The following is a 19,264-nucleotide window of genomic DNA, read 5'->3' on the forward strand; positions in this document are numbered from 1 at the left end:
AAGACCACTTTTACTACTTCCACCAAGCAATTGACTGTCCAACAGTCCTTTGCGAGGAAGATGAAATATCACAGCAGTCATCCTGCTGCAAAGCGGATAACTGAGGCCTTGGCATCCTGGGTGGTGAGAAACGTGGTTCCGGTATCCATCATTACTGCAGAGCCAACTAGAGACTTGTTGGAGGTACTGTGTCCCCGGTACCAAATACCATCTAGGTTCCATTTCTCTAGGCAGGCGATACCGAAAATGTACACAGACCTCAGAAAAAGAGTCACCAGTGTCCTAAAAAATGCAGCTGTACCCAATGTCCACTTAACCACGGACATGTGGACAAGTGGAGCAGGGCAGAGTCAGGACTATATGACTGTGACAGCCCACTGGGTAGATGTATGGACTCCCGCCGCAAGAACAGCAGCGGCGGCACCAGTAGCAGCATCTCGCAAACGCCAACTCTTTCCTAGGCAGGCTACGCTTTGTATCACCGCTTTCCAGAATACGCACACAGCTGAAAACCTCTTACGGCAACTGAGGAAGATCATCGCGGAATGGCTTACCCCAATTGGACTCTCCTGTGGATTTGTGGCATCGGACAACGCCAGCAATATTGTGTGTGCATTAAATATGGGCAAATTCCAGCACGTCCCATGTTTTGCACATACCTTGAATTTGGTGGTGCAGAATTTTTAAAAAAACGACAGGGGCGTGCAAGAGATGCTGTCGGTGGCCAGAAGAATTGCGGGACACTTTCGGCGTACAGGCACCACGTACAGAAGACTGGAGCACCACCAAAAACTACTGAACCTGCCCTGCCATCATCTGAAGCAAGAAGTGGTAACGAGGTGGAATTCAACCCTCTATATGCTTCAGAGGTTGGAGGAGCAGCAAAAGGCCATTCAAGCCTATACAATTGAGCACGATATAGGAGGTGGAATGCACCTGTCTCAAGCGCAGTGGAGAATGATTTCAACGTTGTGCAAGGTTCTGATGCCCTTTGAACTTGCCACACGTGAAGTCAGTTCAGACACTGCCAGCCTGAGTCAGGTCATTCCCCTCATCAGGCTTTTGCAGAAGAAGCTGGAGACATTGAAGGAGGAGCTAACACGGAGCGATTCCGCTAGGCATGTGGGACTTGTGGATGGAGCCCTTAATTCGCTTAACAAGGATTCACGGGTGGTCAATCTGTTGAAATCAGAGCACTACATTTTGGCCACCGTGCTCGATCCTAGATTTAAAGCCTACCTTGGATCTCTCTTTCCGGCAGACACAAGTCTGCTGGGGTTGAAAGACCTGCTGGTGAGAAAATTGTCAAGTCAAGCGGAACGCGACCTGTCAACATCTCCTCCTTCACATTCTCCCGCAACTGGGGGTGCGAGGAAAAGGCTCAGAATTCCGAGCCCACCCGCTGGCGGTGATGCAGGGCAGTCTGGAGCGACTGCTGATGCTGACATCTGGTCCGGACTGCAGGACCTGACAACGATTACGGACATGTCGTCTACTGTCACTGCATATGATTCTCTCACCATTGAAAGAATGGTGGAGGATTATATGAGTGACCGCATCCAAGTAGGCACGTCACACAGTCCGTACTTATACTGGCAGGAAAAAGAGTCAATTTGGAGGCCCTTGCACAAACTGGCTTTATTCTACCTAAGTTGCCCTCCCACAAGTGTGTACTCCGAAAGAGTGTTTAGTGCCGCCGCTCACCTTGTCAGCAATCGGCGTACGAGGTTACATCCAGAAAATGTGGAGAAGATGATGTTCATTAAAATGAATTATAATCAATTCCTCCGTGGAGACATTGACCAGCAGCAATTGCCTCCACAAAGTACACAGGGAGCTGAGATGGTGGATTCCAGTGGGGACGAATTGATAATCTGTGAGGAGGGGGATGTACACGGTGATATATCGGAGGATGATGATGAGGTGGACATCTTGCCTCTGTAGAGCCAGTTTGTGCAAGGAGAGATTAATTGCTTCTTTTTTGGTGGGGGTCCAAACCAACCCGTCATTTCAGTCACAGTCGTGTGGCAGACCCTGTCACTGAAATGATGGGTTGGTTAAAGTGTGCATGTCCTGTTTATACAACATAAGGGTGGGTGGGAGGGCCCAAGGACAATTCCATCTTGCACCTCTTTTTTCTTTAATTTTTCTTTGCGTCATGTGCTGTTTGGGGAGGGTTTTTTGGAAGGGCCATCCTGCGTGACACTGCAGTGCCACTCCTAGATGGGCACGGTGTTTGTGTCGGCCACTAGGGTCGCTTATCTTACTCACACAGCTACCTCATTGCGACTCTTTTTTTCTTTGCGTCATGTGCTGTTTGGGGAGGGTTTTTTGGAAGGGCCATCCTGCGTGACACTGCAGTGCCACTCCTAGATGGGCCCGGTGTTTGTGTCGGCCACTAGGGTCGCTTATCTTACTCACACAGCTACCTCATTGCGACTCTTTTTTTCTTTGCGTCATGTGCTGTTTGGGGAGGGTTTTTTGGAAGGGCCATCCTGCGTGACACTGCAGTGCCACTCCTAGATGGGCCCGGTGTTTGTGTCGGCCACTAGGGTCGCTTATCTTACTCACACAGCTACCTCATTGCGACTCTTTTTTTCTTTGCGTCATGTGCTGTTTGGGGAGGGTTTTTTGGAAGGGCCATCCTGCGTGACACTGCAGTGCCACTCCTAGATGGGCCCGGTGTTTGTGTCGGCCACTAGGGTCGCTTATCTTACTCACACAGCTACCTCATTGCGCCTCTTTTTTTCTTTGCGTCATGTGCTGTTTGGGGAGGGTTTTTTGGAAGGGCCATCCTGCGTGACACTGCAGTGCCACTCCTAGATGGGCACGGCGTTTGTGTCGGCCACTAGGGTCGCTTATCTTACTCACACAGCTACCTCATTGCGCCTCTTTTTTTCTTTGCGTCATGTGCTGTTTGGGGAGGGCTTTTTGGAAGGGCCATCCTGCGTGACACTGCAGTGCCACTCCTAGATGGGCACGGTGTTTGTGTCGGCCACTAGGGTCGCTTAGCTTAGTCATCCAGCGACCTAGGTGCAAATTTTAGGACTAAAAATAATATTGTGAGGTGTGAGGTATTCAGAATAGACTGAAAATGAGTGGAAATTATGGTTTTTGAGGTTAATAATACTTTGGGATCAAAATGACCCCCAAATTCTATGATTTAAGCTGTTTTTTAGTGTTTTTTAAAAAAAACACCCGAATCCAAAACACACCCGAATCCGACAAAAAAAATTCGGTGAGGTTTTGCCAAAACGCGGTCGAACCCAAAACACGGCCGCGGAACCGAACCCAAAACCAAAACACAAAACCCGAAAAATTTCAAGTGCACATCTCTAGTCAGGATCACGGCATTCAGGATTCCAACAGTCAGAATACCGATGGATCACTAAGGTAAGTACTAACCTTGCGGGTACGTACTAAGGATCAAGACTGAGGGGAGATTTATCAAATGCTGGAGAGAGATAAAGTAACAATCAGCTAGAAAAATGTGATAAATCTTCACCTGAGTGAGACTATGCAGGGACTTGCTAAATAAGGTGTATGATGAGCACATCTTCAGGAGGTAAGCTGCATCCCTACTATTTGGTATAACAAGACTATTAGGGTGTATAGTCAACCATTAGTATGAGAGAACAGACCGGGATGCAGTCAAGATGCCAGCAGTTGGGATCCCAGGCATTGGAATGCCAGTGCTAGAATCCCGACAGATGTCAGAATGCTGATGCCGGAATCCCAACAGGGTCAGGAGACCGACACCAGAATACCAACAGCCGGCATCCAAATGTAAGTATAGCGGGCGGATTAGGAGTAGGACAGGGTGAGGGTTAGTTTCAGGTGCCATCTGGGGGTATTAGGGTTACGCTGCGGGGAGGGCGGGGAGGGTTAGGCACCACCAGGGAGGAGGAGGGTTAGGCTGTAAAGGGGGAGGGGTAGGAGTAAGGTTAGGCTGTAGGGCAGAGGGGGTTAGGTTTAGGCACAACTGGGGGGAGGTTAGGGTGAGGCACTAATGGGGGAGGTTAGGGGTAGGCTGCGGAATGGGAGGGTAAGGGGGTAGAGGAGAGGTGGAAACACTCTTGCCTCCCTCTGTTGGGTTAACAAGTATTGGGATGCCAGTGACGGTATTCTGACCACTGGCAAATCATACTGAACCCAACAGATCTACTACACTGAGTGTAGGAATGCAGTAATTTACCCTCACTTGCATTCACCTTCAGAAGATGATGTTAAATGTCTGAATTCTGCTTTGGGTGAGATAAAACCATTACTTCTTGTTTGTACATACAGTACACAAGCTGCCATTTTATGAGAGAACTTTGCTGTGTGCTGTATTTTAGTTAGGTAGTAAGATAAAAAGAGTTGTAGTAAGTTAAATGAGACACATAACCAGTGTTGAATTCACAGTGTGATAAAGTTGAATGAAATTGCTGATAGATATGTAATGTGTTGTTAGATTTAAATTGATATTTAGATAGTAGTTATTAGTACATATGGGATAGAATATAAGGTTTAATTTATTAAGTTAAGAGCTAGTACATTAAATGCATGATTCTAGCTGAATTGTACAGTGGATTAATCAATTATAGTCTTAAGTAGCTTGCAAGAACAATTAGGTGCCATTACTGTCTTTGTGACAAAGCTATGTTTTGTTTGTTCTTTAAGCCAAATTCATATTACCCAATTCTAAGTCATTCTTTAAGACGTGCTCCACCTTAGCCTTTATGGTGATGTGCAGAGGTGTATCTAGGGGTCCGAGCGCCCCTGGCAAAGTAAGGGACTGCGCCCCCCCCCCCCCCATATTTGTAATGGCGAAGGCTGAAAAAGGCGCGTGACCACACAATAGTAACCCCAATACAAATTACACCACACAGTAGTGCCCCTTACTCACATTACACTGCATTACATTCATCTAAGTGTGAAGAAGTTATGGCCCTCATTCCGAGTTGTTCGCTTGCAAAACGCTATGCCGCCGCCCTCTGGGAGTGTATTTTAGCTTAGCAGAACTGCGCTGCTACAAAAAAAAGATTGTGCAGTTTCTGAGCAGCTCCAGACCTACTCAGCACTGGCGAACACTTCAGACTATTTAGTTCCTGTTTTGACGTCACGAACACGCCCTGCGTTCGGCCAGCCACGCCTGCGTTTCCCCAGGCATGCCTGCATTTGTATCTGACACACCTGCGTTTTTCCACACACTCCCAGAAAACGGTCCGTTACCTCCTACCCTACCCCTCTCTCCCTTGCGCCTGCACTCTCTGCCCTGCGCCTGCACTCCCCCGTGCCTGCACTCCCTCCCCTGCGCCTGCACTCTCTTCCCTGCGCCTGCACTCCCTCCTCCGTGCCTGCACTCCCTCCCCTGCGCCTGCACTCTCTTCCCTGCGCCTGCACTCCCTCCTCCGTGCCTGCACTCCCTCCCCTGCGCCTGCACTCCCTCCCCCGTGCCTGCACTCCCTCCCCCGTGCCTGCACTCCCTCCCCCGTGCCTGCACTCCCTCCCCTGCGCCTGCACTCTCTTCCCTGCGCCTGCACTCCCTCCCCACCGTGCCTGCACTCCCTCCCCTGCGCCTGCACTCTCTCCCCTGTGCCTGCACTCCCTCCCCCGTGCCTGCACTCTCTCCCCTGCGCCTGCACTCCCTCCCCCGTGCCTGCACTCCCTCCCCTGCGCCTGCACTCTCTGCCCCGTGCCTGCACTCCCTCCCCTGCGCCTGCACTCTCTCCCCTGCGCCTGCACTCCCTCCCCCATGCCTGCACTCCCTCCCCTGCACCTGCACTCTCTTCCCTGCGCCTGCACTACTTCCCCCGTGCCTGCACTCTCTTCCCTGCGCTTGCACTCTCTCCCCTTCACCTCATCAGACCTGGCGCTCTATGCAGCAGCGTTCTCTGGCTAATGGTAGAACTGGCCTTTGATACTGTATTGCTGTCAGAAAGCCGGGACAGAGACATGACTAATAAAGAATAAGAATATGTGATTGCATAGAAACAGGTAATACAGAAAGGGACTTGCCTGGGCTGTGCAATGGTCAGTGTATAGTACACTGTGTAAACCAGGTGTCTCAGGCTTGGAACTCCCACTCCACCCATCATTATCCCCCCTCTCCAATTCCCTCCAACCCTCACTTGATGCATTTACCATCACCAGCAACAACACCCTGTCCTGACAGAGCACACTGCACCCGCCACCCGTGACCAGATCATGCCTCCGGCCAGAACGATTACAGTTTTCCTGTAACCCCTTCACTGCAAGGCAGCACAGACTGTGTGCTCGCCTCCTAAGTAATACAGCACAGCATTCCCTACACACCCGCTGCTGCTCGCCTCTCACCATCTATCACTCGTGCCTGTGCTGACATGCAGCCTGTGAGAGGAGGGACGGAGGGGTAACAGCTGCCAGACGATTAACCCTGTCACTGCCACATTATGTTTTTACCACCACCGCTGTACTCACACGTCTCAGCGGGTCACTCACTCACTGTCCACAAGCACACGCACAGCTGCCTTGAACATCCCGCGGCTGCTGACAAATACAGGACACGCCTACTCTGAACATACAGCCAATAGACATGCAGCTGTGCCAGGCAAGGTGGTTTGTGGGAGTTGTAGTTGGTTTAGTTTCTTCACTTAGTGGGGCCGCGGATGGCACCGCTGGGTGGCGCCCCTCTTCTGCCAGCGCCCCTGGCGAGTGCCATCCTGGCCAAAGCGTAGATACGCCCCTGGTGATGTGTTTAGCAAGATACTGATTTATTTTGCCACAAATTCTGCTCTGTTTAGTGGCTTTTTCTGGGATAGAAATTCCTGCCTCTGTGCTGTGGTAGGAAAGGGAAAGTAATGAGAGTGCCGCTCAAGAGAAGGATTGGGACAAGAGTCACTGCTTCCAGACACTCATTCAGAAGGTAACACCAGGTCCTGTGATAATCCATACACCCCAACATTGTGAAACAAATAAACGTACTATGTATGTGTTGATACTGTACAGTCTTGTTACACACTCTGACTTCTCTGATGGCTGGCCTTATCCCCTCTATTGGCTGGTCACACTCCATCAAGACTGCGCTTACACTATTTTATGTGCACATTAGAGATGAGCGGGTTCGGTTCCTCGGGATCCGAACCCCCCCAAACTTCACCTATTTTACACGGTTCCGAGGCAACTTCGGATCTTCTAGCCTTGCTCGGTTAACCAGAACGCGCCCGAACGTCATCATCCCACTGTCGGATTCTCGCAAGATTCGTATTCTATATAAGGAGCCGCGCGTTGCCGCCATTTTCACTCGTGCTTTGGAGATTGAACGGAGAGGACGTGGCTGCGTTCTCTCCCTGAAAAGCTCCGTAATCTGTGCTCAGTGTGCTGCAAATATCTGTGCTCAGTGTGCTGCAAATATCTGTGCTCAGTGTGCTGAAAATATCTACGTTCTCTGCCTGAAAACGCTCCATATCTGTGCTCAGTGTGCTGCAAATATCTGATCAGTGTGCTGCATTGTGGGGACTAGGGTCCACCAGTATATAATATATACTTTTCTATAGCTTCTATACTACTTGTCAGGACACACATGGGTCACAGTTACACAGCTCTGTACTGATATATACAATAATATATATACTTTTCTATAGCTTTTATACTGCTTGTCAGGACACATGTGTCACAGTTACACCGCTCTGTACTGATATATACAATAATATATATACTTTTCTATAGCTTCTATACTGCTTGTCAGGACACATGTGTCACAGTTACAGCGCTCTGTACTGATATACAGTAATATTATATATACTTTTCTATAGCTTCTATACTGCTTGTCAGGACACATGTGTCACAGTTACACTGCTCTGTACTGATATACAGTAATATATATACTTTTCTATAGCTTCTATACTGCTTGTCAGGACACATGTGTCACAGTTACACCGCTCTGTACTGATATACAGTAATATATATACTTTTCTATAGCTTCTATACTGCTTGTCAGGACACATGGGTCACAGTTACACCGCTCTGTCTGCACTGATATATACAATAATATAATATATATACTTTTCTTATTTTCTATAGCTTCTATACTGCTTGTCAGGACACATGTGTCACAGTTACACCGGTCTGTACTGATATACAGTAATATATATACTTTTCTATAGCTTCTATACTGCTTGTCAGGACACATAGGTCACAGTTACACCGCTCTGTCTGTACTGATATATACAATAATATAATATATATACTTTTCTTATTTTCTATAGCTTCTATACTGCTTGTCAGGATACATGTGTCACAGTTACACCGCTCTGTACTGATATATACAATAATATATATACTTTTCTATAGCTTCTAGTATTACAGTGCAGCATTTTGGTGACTAACAGTATATAGTTGTACAGTAGGCCATTGCTGTATCTTGCAGCTCTGTGTCACTGCAAGTATCCATCCATTCCATAGAACGAATAATTCCAGTGATTTTGTCATTTTCTTCCAGTGATTTGGGCCAATAATACCATTGATTAGTACGAATAATTCCTGTGATATTGAGGTGTTTGTGTTGCTTAGCTTAGCCGTCCAGCAACCACAGTGTACCTCTTTTTCTCTTTACTTTGCATCATGTGCTGTTTGGGGCCAATTTTTTGAAGTGCCATCCTGTCTGCCATTGCAGTGCCACTCCTAGATGGGCCAGGTGTTTGTGCCGCCCACTTGGGTTGCTTTGCTTAGTCATCCAGCGACCTCGGTGCAAATTTTGGGACTAAAAATAGTATTGTGAGGTGTGAGGTGTTCAGAATAGACTGGAAATGAGTGAAAATTGTGGTTATTGAGGTTAATAATACTATAAGATCAAAATTACCCCCAAGTTCTATGATTTAAGCTGTTTTTGAGGGTTTTTTTGAAAAAAAACACCCGAATCCAAAACACACCCGAATCCGACAAAAAAATTTCAGGGAGATTTTGCCAAAACGCATCCGAAGCCAAAACACGGCCGCGGAACCAAATCCAAAACCAAAACACAAAACCCGAAAAATTTCCGGTGCACATCTCTAGTGCACATACAATGACATACCCAAAGAGGGTCCTTTCAGCAGGCACCAATGCCATAAAGTGTACAACTTGTGCTGGGTCTCTACTGCACCCTAAACCTAACCCTCCTCCCCCACCCCGCTGCCTAACCCTAACCCTTCCTGGTGGTGCCTAAATCTGCCCACCTCCCCAAAGCCTAAACCTAACCCACCCTTCCCGCAGCCTAACCCTAATTCTTTCCCCGGAGCCTAAACCTAACAGAACACAAACACATCCCCACTGCTTACCTCTCCGGCGGCCAGGCAGTCACTCGATCAGGACCCTCTTACAAAACCGTCACCCAATCCTCTCCTATTAACAGATTTTACCACCATTGATACCCTGGCACACCCACTTTGCTGCACAAATGGTGCTTCTCCACTCAACTGACTACTTCCTCCCACTACCATCGCCAAGATTTCTCCTGTGCGTCTCCCTACCAATGGAACTCTCTCCATGTACCTGTCAGGCTCTTCACCTCTCTTCAAAGTTCCAAATGGGCTCTCAAGACCCACTTCTTTGTCAAAGCTTTGCAGCTCCCATTCTAACCCATGCTCCTCGTCTCTCTCTTCTGTATAACTCGTCTGCCTCCTACTCCCCTTTAGATAGTAAGCTCTCATAAGCAGGGCCCTATTCCCTCCTGTTTTTCCTCACTTAAACCATCATCACCTTCCCACTGCAAACCACAGCACCAAACCTTTGGGTTTGGCTGCCCCGCTTCTGATTTGGGAGCTATGACTGCTGCTGCAGAAATGTTTATAAACCTTGTCCATATTTTGCAATGTTTTGTAATGTAACGTACTCTGTAAAGTGTTGCGGACAAATTGTGGCACCATAAAAATAAATGATAATAATAACTGTGCTCCTATATAGTCAATGCAATTGTGAATCAGGGGGTGTGAAGATGACATTTTAGAACTATGCAAATTGATTCACTCATCCTTTATTAACAAGTTACACATTCTCCAAAATTGGATCTATGCCTAGCACACAGTCTATCCCCTGGTTTCAGATCTTAAAACTTAAAATGAAGACCAGCTGTTACGTATAACTTCCATATGAGGTGCATCAGACCTAATATAATATAAAGTGATATTTCAAGCAGTGCCCTTTCCTTATTCTAAATCATTGTGCTGAAGAGAATAGTCTCATTTCTATGCATGATATTTTTTTTTACCTGTTTCTCATATCCATGGGATATACTGCTGTCATAAATATATAATTGCAATAAACTGATACCATTGGGAAGGGACTAGTCTACTGTGAATTCCATGTGCCATACAGCCCTTCCATCTGACACAACTGCAGACGTTCAGATACCAGATCTGAATCTGTTCCCTTTATCTCTGCTTAGTCTCGCCTTCCTATTTATGAAGTTATGTCTAATATCTGCATCATGGATAACTTCCAGGAAAGCCATAAAACAGGTTCAAGTAATAGGCCGAGCACATTATATGCAATTGAAAGATAAGTGAATCCAGCATTTGGTTGGCATTGATGCCGCCTCCAGGCAACAAAAATATGTTTTTCTAAATAATGCTGTCAACCTTGCACTTCTTCAATTTACTGCGTTCTGTACACAAACTGAAGGTTACAGACATGGATCGGATTCTACGTTTTATTTAAATTGCTGTCACTTTTAAGCTGTACACAATATGGTGCTTCAATGGTGTAAATCACTATAAAATAGAGAGAGGGAAGTAATGTGTTTTCTCAGCTGAGAAGAACATCACAAGACTGGCTGGCATAAATTCAGGGGTCTCTTACGCCATTTCATGGTGAAATCAGACAATGCCTTCCCGTCTACTAGAGCACTGGAAGTGTTAACTGTTTATTTGCCTCTGTTACAGCTTCTCCCATTACTTATTAAAACAAATGAAATAATAATTAGAACATATTCATTTATTTTCATTTTACAAAATGTTCTTAAGTTTATTGAGATCTCAATGAATCAGGATAATCTGTAACCTTGAATTTATTGTTTCTTTCAGAATATACACTGCCAGAGCATTAGAATTATTGTGTCATAAACAAGGTACTGATTTACTGTACCCACCCTGCATTTTACAAGGAGGAACCTATAGAAGGAAATATGTTAACATCTCCATAACATATACAGGATGTGTTGTTATAACCTTTATGGTTTAGTTATAGGTCAAATTCTGTATTTTTATCTATAAAGAATTTTACCAAGAACAAGTACATTGAGAGTCATTTCCCATTTGCAAGTATGTCCTGGATACATCACATACTGGGAGGCATTCCGAGTTGTTCGCTCTGTATTTTTTTCTCGCAACGGAGCGATTAGTCGCTAATGCGCATGCGCAATGTCCGCAGTGCGACTGCGCCAAGTAAATTTGCTATGCAGTTAGGAATTTTACTCACGGCATTACGAGGTTTTTTCTTCGTTCTGGTGATCGGAGTGTGATTGACAGGAAGTGGGTGTTTCTGGGCGGAAACAGGCCGTTTTATGGGAGTGTGTGAAAAAACGCTACCGTTTCTGGGAAAAACGCAGGAGTGGCTGGAGAAACGGAGGAGTGTCTGGGCGAACGCTGGGTGTGTTTGTGACGTCAAACCAGGAACGACAAGCACTGAACTGATCGCAGATGCCGAGTAAGTCTAGAGCTACTCAGAAACTGCTAAGAAGTGTCTATTCGCAATTCTGCTAATCTTTCGTTCGCAATTTTGATATGCTAAGATTCACTCCCAGTAGGCGGCGGCTTAGCGTGTGCAAAGCTGCTAAAAGCAGCTTGCGAGCGAACAACTCGAAATGACCCCCACTGTACACCAGTGACCTGCTTATTGTCATTAAACATTACAATCATGCATTGCTTTCAGGAGCTGGAGATAGAGCATTCTTAATCAGGCGGCAGTTTTAAGTGACTCAAGTAAGTTGTCCCAGATATCTAGGAATGGGAAATTGGATGGTGAAAATCCCACTAAATCTTAAAACAAAATTCATCATTTAAGTACAGTTTAAAATGGGGATTTTTAATTTATTTTAATTTTAATTCTATGCAATGAAATTATACAATATAATAATAATAATAATAATAATAATAATAATAATTTTATTTATATAGCGCTCTTTCTCCAATAGGACTCAAGGCGCTTAACAGATACATAGCATAATATAGTACAGAAAATAATGAAGTACATTTTCGTAAAATACAAAAGCATGAAGATACTAAAAGGGACATTATGGAAATGCTTGAGTAAACAGAAAAGTCTTCAGTCTACTTTTGAAGGATTCTATAGTTGGGGCCTCTCGCACTGTGCGGGGAAGTGAGTTCCATAGAGTCGGAGCCGCATAACTAAAAGCTCGACCCCCAGATGAATTACGGTAGATTCTAGGTACTGCTAAAAGTCCTTCATCTACAGATCGCAGTAATCGAGTGGGGCAGTATGGGGTCAGAACTCAGAAGCTGTTTCAGGTACCTTGGGCCTTGGTCATGTAATGCTTTGAAACTCAGTAAGCCAATCTTGAAGATGATTTGCCATCTTACAGGCAGCCAGTGAAGGGAGTAGAGGATGGGTGTTATGTAGCTAGAACGGGGCTGGTTGGTTAATAGCCTGGCAGCTGTGTTTTGCACCAGCTGTAAGCGTTGCAATTCTTTTGCTGGTAGACCAAGGTAGAGGGCATTACAGTAGTCTAAACGAGATGATACAAATGCATGTATGACTTTTGGCATATCATCTGAGGGAATTAAGTGCTTTATTCTGGCTATGTTCCTCAGGTGAAAGAATGAGGATTTGATTGTGGCTGATATCTGATGTTTAAGTGTCAAGCCACCATCCAGGACAACGCCAAGATTCCGCACACGATCACTGGTCTGTAATTCTGAATCCCCGAGTGTAAGTCCAGTTGGTTGGCTATGCTGCAGTCTTGTCCTTTGATGTTGCGGTCGTATCATAAGGACCTCTGTTTTATCCGGGTTCATTCACAGCCAACTGGCGCTCATCCACTCCTGTAGTTCAGCTAGACAGCCATTTAGGGTTGCTATTGGGTTATCAGTGCCCGGAGCAAAGGACAAGTACAGTTGTGTATCATCCGCATAGCAGTGGTAGACCAGGCCATGGCGCTTGATTATTTCGCCCAATGGGAGCATGTATACTGCAAAAAGCATGGGGGATAGTATAGAGCCTTGTGGGGCACCACATGGCAATGGCACTGGTGGTGATGAGTATAATCCAGATGATACTCTCTGTGACCTGCCTGTGAGAAATTATTTGAACCAGCTTAGGACTGTGCCATCCATACCACAGAAGTGTATCAGTCGCTCAATCAGAAGCCCATGGTCCACGGTATCAAATGCTGCCGAGAGATCCAGAAGGATTAATATTGAACAGTCACCTCTGTCTTTTGCCATCAGAAGATCATTTAACACACACACCAGGGCTGTTTCAGTGCTATGTCTTCTCCTGAATCCTGATTGAAATGGATCATAAATATCATGGGTTGTCAGGCGGGTTTCCAGTTGATTTGCAACCACTTTCTCAATAACCTTTCCTAGGAAAGGAAGGTTTGATACCGGTCTGTAGTTGGTCATGCAGTCAGGATCTAAATTAGGTTTTTTAAGAAGCGGTCTAACAATTGCTTCCTTTAGGGGTCCAGGAAAAATGCCTGTCTGCAAAGAGCATTGAACAATTTTTGTAAAGACAGGACCAATTATATCCATACAACCTATTAAAGCTTGGTTGAGGCTGGGTCCAGATCACAGGTGGTGGGACGCAAAATCCGAGCAATTTCAGCAGTGTCCTTTACATCCACTGGGTCAAAGCTGGTCCATGAAGGCAGGTAGCTTATATTGGCAGGCTTTGTAGTTTGGCACTCCTTTGATGGCACTGTGGAGATTCCAGCCCGGATGGTGGATATTTTATCTGCAAAGAAGTTTGCAAACTCGTTGCATCTTGCCTGGGAGAGGGTCTCATCAGTCTGCAGGCATGCTGGCTTGCAAAGCATCTCCACTGTGCGGAAAAGTTGAGCTGGCCTATTGTTTGCTTTTGTGATCTCATTTGACAGGAACTGTGCTTTCTTACGAGTGATTGTCGATTGATATTCTTCGTTATGCTTTATTAGTTTTATTTTGTCATCCACTAGGTTAGTCTTCCTCCATCATCTTTCCAGTCTACGCCCCCTTTTCTTGAGCTCACTAACACTGTTGTCGAACCATGGAGCTTGACGTTGTGGTTTACGAGGTCTTAAACGCACAGGGGCGATAATATCAATTGCAGCCATAACATCCCTATTATAATAACGGACTAGGGAACAGGGATCTTCACAGGCACCCAGTATAGCAGAGAGATCCAGATTTGCTGCAAGAGCCTGGGGAGTCATACCCCTCCTTGGACGATACCTGGTCAACTCCATGGGCAGAGATCTTATTTGAGGGGTTGCAACTGAGAACCAGAGGTAGTAGTGGTCTGACCAGATGACTGGGTTTATTTTTAGGTCAGTGACTTCTAATCCAATCTGAAAGACAAGGTCGAGAGTGTGACCACTTTTATGTGTGGCAGAGGGAATGACCTGTGTGAAGCCCAAACCATTCATTGTGCACAGGAGGTCTTGGCCAAGGCGTGAGAGCTCATCATCCACCCATGCATTGAAATCCCAGAGGATGAGCCATCTTTGATGTTCCAGAACCAGGCCAGCAACAGTGTCTGCAATTTCTTGTAGAAATATCTTTCCATCTCCAGGTGGCCGGTAAATGAGAAGTACTCTGAAACCTAATCCTGTCGAACTCCGGGCAGCAATGCACTCGAGTGAGCGAGTAGTTTCAATAGGGTGGACCTTAAGTTTAAGTTCTTTTTTTAAGCAGATAGCCACCCCGCAACCCCTGCGGTCCAGTCTTGGGTTGTGGATGACAGAGTAGTTTGTTGGTACTGCAGCCTCCAATATAGGTGCTATATATGCATATATACACTCAAATAGCAAGGGAGAAAGTGCCTTCAGGTGAATATTAAATGTAGCTAATATTCCATACATACAGGTATGGGAGTTATTATCCAGAATGCTTAGGATTTAAGGTATTTCAGCTAAGAAGTTTTCTGTAATCGCATTTTAAAATGATGCCTGCTTTCCCCAGATTAGCCCTGTCATTCTACTCATCAGAACATTCACTGGGGAAAGGCACATACACAATAATAGTGTATTTACCCACCTATAGTCAGTCAGGCGCAATGCCAGTTGCATACAGCGCAAAACAGCATTTGGCTAAGAATAGTGTAGAGAAAGAGCAGGGATAGCTTAAACTTGTCTTGACAGTGAAAGGGGGAATTCAATTAGCTGCGATAACCCATTTTGCGGTAAAAACTGAGATTTTATTGTGACACGCGTTAAACCCCTGTTCAGTTGTCTACAGTAAAATACCAGTGATAATTATCCATAGGATTTACTCGATTACCTATTTTAAGGTAAAAATGTCAGGATTTGGTTCAGAACCAGTGACGTGCAGTGAGGTGAATAGCTGGGGAGGCACACATGAGGATGCCTCTGAATGCTGGGAGCCTGTCTCACCCTCTACTCTCCCCTCACTACATTAAGCTACAGTGTCCTTTGAGTCTCTTATCTGCCTGTGTCTTCTCTTGCTGCTGCTGACTGAGCTCCGACTACAGTGCACTTCCTGGTCATATGACATATCCAAGTGTCCATCAGTGCACACGGCCTGCCCCCACACTCAGAGGCATGCCTCTATTAACTACCTTTCTGTGCAGCTTTACTGCCCATGGTGTGGCCCCGCCCCCAGCTCTGCAAAGCAGTAGGGAGGGCCATCGGTGGGTTATACATCAATGGTCACAATCGATGGTAATATTGATGGATAACCTCAATGGTGTTAATCCATATGTAAGGGAACCATTGATGGTTTTACCCATCGATGGTAAACCCTGCATTACTGTACAAAGAAATGCAGGCCAATCAGATTCATGGGGCATTACATTATGGATGTCCGGGGGCGGGGTTAAGAAAAAAAATCAGTAGCAGTGAACCATCGATGTCAGGAAACCATCTAGTTCTCCCCAATCGATGGTAAAAGTATTTGACACTGGTCATAAGCCATTGATGATTTTGAATCATTGATGGTCAAAGGCCATCCCTACAAAGCAGTGTCTGTGACTGCAGAACAAAGGCAGAGCTGTTGCTGCCTCATCTCTCATCTCCCTGCAGCTCCAGGGATCTCCACAAAGCAGGTGAAGGTAAGTGTTAACTATAAAAAGGATTACAATAAACAAAGTAGATATTTCAATGTCTTCTTTGTATTATTTTAATCGTTTTCATATAAAATCTCAGGAGTTTGACTACTGTGACTGCACATCCCTGTTCATAACCCCTGGGACGGGTGTAGTACGGCTGACCGGCGGTCTCCTGACCGCCGGTCAGCTTACCGACGCCGGGATCCCGGCAGCATACCGACGCCGGGATCCCGGCGGGGAGGGGCAAGTGCAGCAAGCCCCTTGCGGGCTCGCTGCGCTCACCATGCTGCGGGCTCGGTGGCGACCTGCGGTCGCCACGGGTTCTATTCCCACTCTATGGGTGTCGTGGACACCCACGAGTGGAAATAGTCCCTGTTGGTCGGCATGCCGACCATCGGGACAGTGACCCGTCGGGCTGGTGGAGGAGGTCATGTGACTGTCGGTCAGCTGACCGGCGGTCACATGAATACCACCCCCTGGGACACCCCCCTGAATGACTAATTAGGCACTTATTTAATTTTTTTTAAATTGGTCTATAATGAGATGTCCACATCTCTATACAGTATTATAACCACTAAAAAACTTCTATACTGTTTTCCTATCTTAGTTTGGCTTTTTTTAAGGGTACAGGCAGATTATCTCCTATGCTTTACTTAAGTTTTGACTGCAAGAATCACTGCAAGTATCCCGTTTATCGCTAATTTACAATAGGATATGACAAATGATTAAAGTACTAGCAGCTGAAAAGGGATGGCATCGGGAACCTGGCGCTTGGGATGCCGGCGGTCAAAATACCAACAGTGTCATCCTGGAAAGTAAGTATGCTAACACTTCCCCTTAACCCTAACCCTCCTCCCCCTGCAGAACCCTAACTCTCCCATGTGGTGCCTAAACCTAACACCCCTTCCCCGCAGCCTAAACCTACCCCCCCCCTGCACCCTAAATCTAGCCCCCCCCCCCATCCAGCAGTCTGACCCTAAGTATTTACGGCATACTGTACTTACATTCGGGATGCCGGCAGTTGGTATTATGGAGCCAGCATGTTGATCCATGTTGGGATCCCAGCATCAGCATACCGGCCAGGGTCTGACTGCCAGCATTCCGAACACCTATATGCTGATCGGATACCGCTGAAAAGAGTAAATATGCATTGGGGCGATCATATGTGGCTAGAAAGAGCTGTTCATGGGGCCTAATTCGGACCTGTTCGCTCGCTAGGTTTTTTTTTTGCAGTCCTGCGTTCATAGTCGCCGCCCATAGGGGAGTGTATTTTCGCTGTGCAAGTGTGCAAACGTATGTGTAGCAGAGCTGTACAAACAGATTTACTTACTCAGCCACTGCGATCACATCAGCCTGTCTGGGATCGGAACTGACGTCAGACACCTGCCCTGCAAACGCATGGACACGCCTGTGTTTTTCCAAACACTCCCAGTAAACGGTCAGTTGCCATCCACAAACGCCTTCTCCCTGTCAATCTCCTTGCAAATGCCCGTGGGAACGGATCAGTCGCACAAACCCATTGCTGAGCGGCGATCCGCTTTGTACCCGTGCAACGCGCCTGCACATTGCGGTGCATATGCATGCGCAGTTTAGAGCTGATTGCCCGCTGTACGAAAATGTAGCCTAGCGATCAGGCCTGAATTAGGCCCAAATTCATCATCATCACTGCATATTGTATCACAGACCTCCAGCATCTGCAAATGGCAGTCCTCAAATCAAGTCATACTGTACCTCCTAAATGTCTCGATCTTCATGGGACAGTCCCAATTTTTGAGCACTGTCCCGCAGTCCCACCCGCGGGCTGCAGTGTCCAGCGGTAGGGGGTGGGGCAGTTGGAAGGCCCTCTGTCAGTCACTGCTCAGCTTAGCAGAGCAGCAGTGATTAGATGTTTAGATGTGCATGCATACAGCATCTTTTCAAATGTTAGAGAGACTTGCGGCATGTCCAGCTCACAGAGTGCTGGCCATGCCCCCACAGTGACAAACACGGGGGCGTGACCTGCAATCGCTGCATTACCCGCAAGGTCACGCCGCGTAGCTGTGAGGCCCTGCCCCCTTATTTCGGGCAAGCATCTGCGGCATGTATAGTGGCTAAGAATAGTGCAGAGAAAGGGCAGGAACATATGTCTTGACAGTGTTAGTAGTAAATGCTAAAGTCTTAGCAGCCGTCCATTGTTCCCTTCTGTATACCTGGACCCGGCAGTGACGCGGTAGTCTCTGACCACCGACATCACTACCGGAAATGTGCCCCAGAATGCTGTACGGCCAGCAGTCTGGAGTGCATGCTCCAGGGAAGCACAGTGTGCATAGACCACCAGTCCCCCTCGCACACGCTCTGCTCTGTATGGGGACCGGGTGGGTTAGTATAAACCCATGGAAGAGGGGGTAACTTACTAGGGGGGAAACTTCAACAAGTCGAAGTGTGTCTGTGTGGGGGGTTGGGGGATAAAGATAAATATTTAAATTATGCTGGAGGGTGGAGGATGGGTAAGGTAATAAAAACAAAATACCCAGGGTATTTGGGGGGGAAGGTGCAGAAAAGGGGGCTTTTAGTGGGGGGAGGTGGTTTATACAACATGTTTATAAATGTGTGGGGGGATCAGGGATGATACTATTATTATTAGAATTTAGGACCACTGGGAGGGGGGGGGGGGGGTCTATTACCAATGGGGGGGGGGAGTTATTTTATAACATTATTTTATTAATATTTTCAGAAAAATACCTTTTAATCTTTATTAAGTAATACAAAAACCTGACAATTTCTGAGGTGTTCTGTGGGGAAAAAATTGTCAGTTAAGTGGGTAAATACCACGCTTGGCACTAAAAAGTAAAAACACCAAAAGTCTTGGTTAGAGTGCCCATACCAATGACATTTTGCACATTTCTGCGTACCACCTCAGGAGTCTGCTACCAGAAATGTGGGCACCTGAAGTATTTGTGCACAATTGGAGCAACAACTGAATTGCTCCATTGGACTCCTATTGCTCACAGTTGGCAATTTATTTATTTTTTTAATTCCCCCTTTGTGTGTGATTAGCAGATAG

At 46.4% G+C, this 19,264-nt stretch overlaps 1 protein-coding gene and 1 long non-coding RNA gene across 2 annotated transcripts in view; one reads left to right on the forward strand and one right to left on the reverse strand.

Moving 5' to 3' along the window:
* ST8SIA2 (ST8 alpha-N-acetyl-neuraminide alpha-2,8-sialyltransferase 2) overlaps positions 1 to 19,264 on the reverse strand; it is a 386,354-nt gene that overhangs the window by 234,953 nt on the left and 132,137 nt on the right. The window lies entirely within an intron of this gene.
* LOC134935146 (uncharacterized) lies at positions 6,632 to 11,229 on the forward strand. The gene is made up of 2 exons (XR_010179935.1): positions 6,632 to 6,886; positions 11,022 to 11,229. It is a non-coding gene; the product is annotated as an uncharacterized LOC134935146 (long non-coding RNA).

Source organism: Pseudophryne corroboree, chromosome 6 (assembly GCF_028390025.1).
Source record: "Pseudophryne corroboree isolate aPseCor3 chromosome 6, aPseCor3.hap2, whole genome shotgun sequence".
NCBI lineage: Eukaryota > Metazoa > Chordata > Amphibia > Anura > Myobatrachidae > Pseudophryne > Pseudophryne corroboree.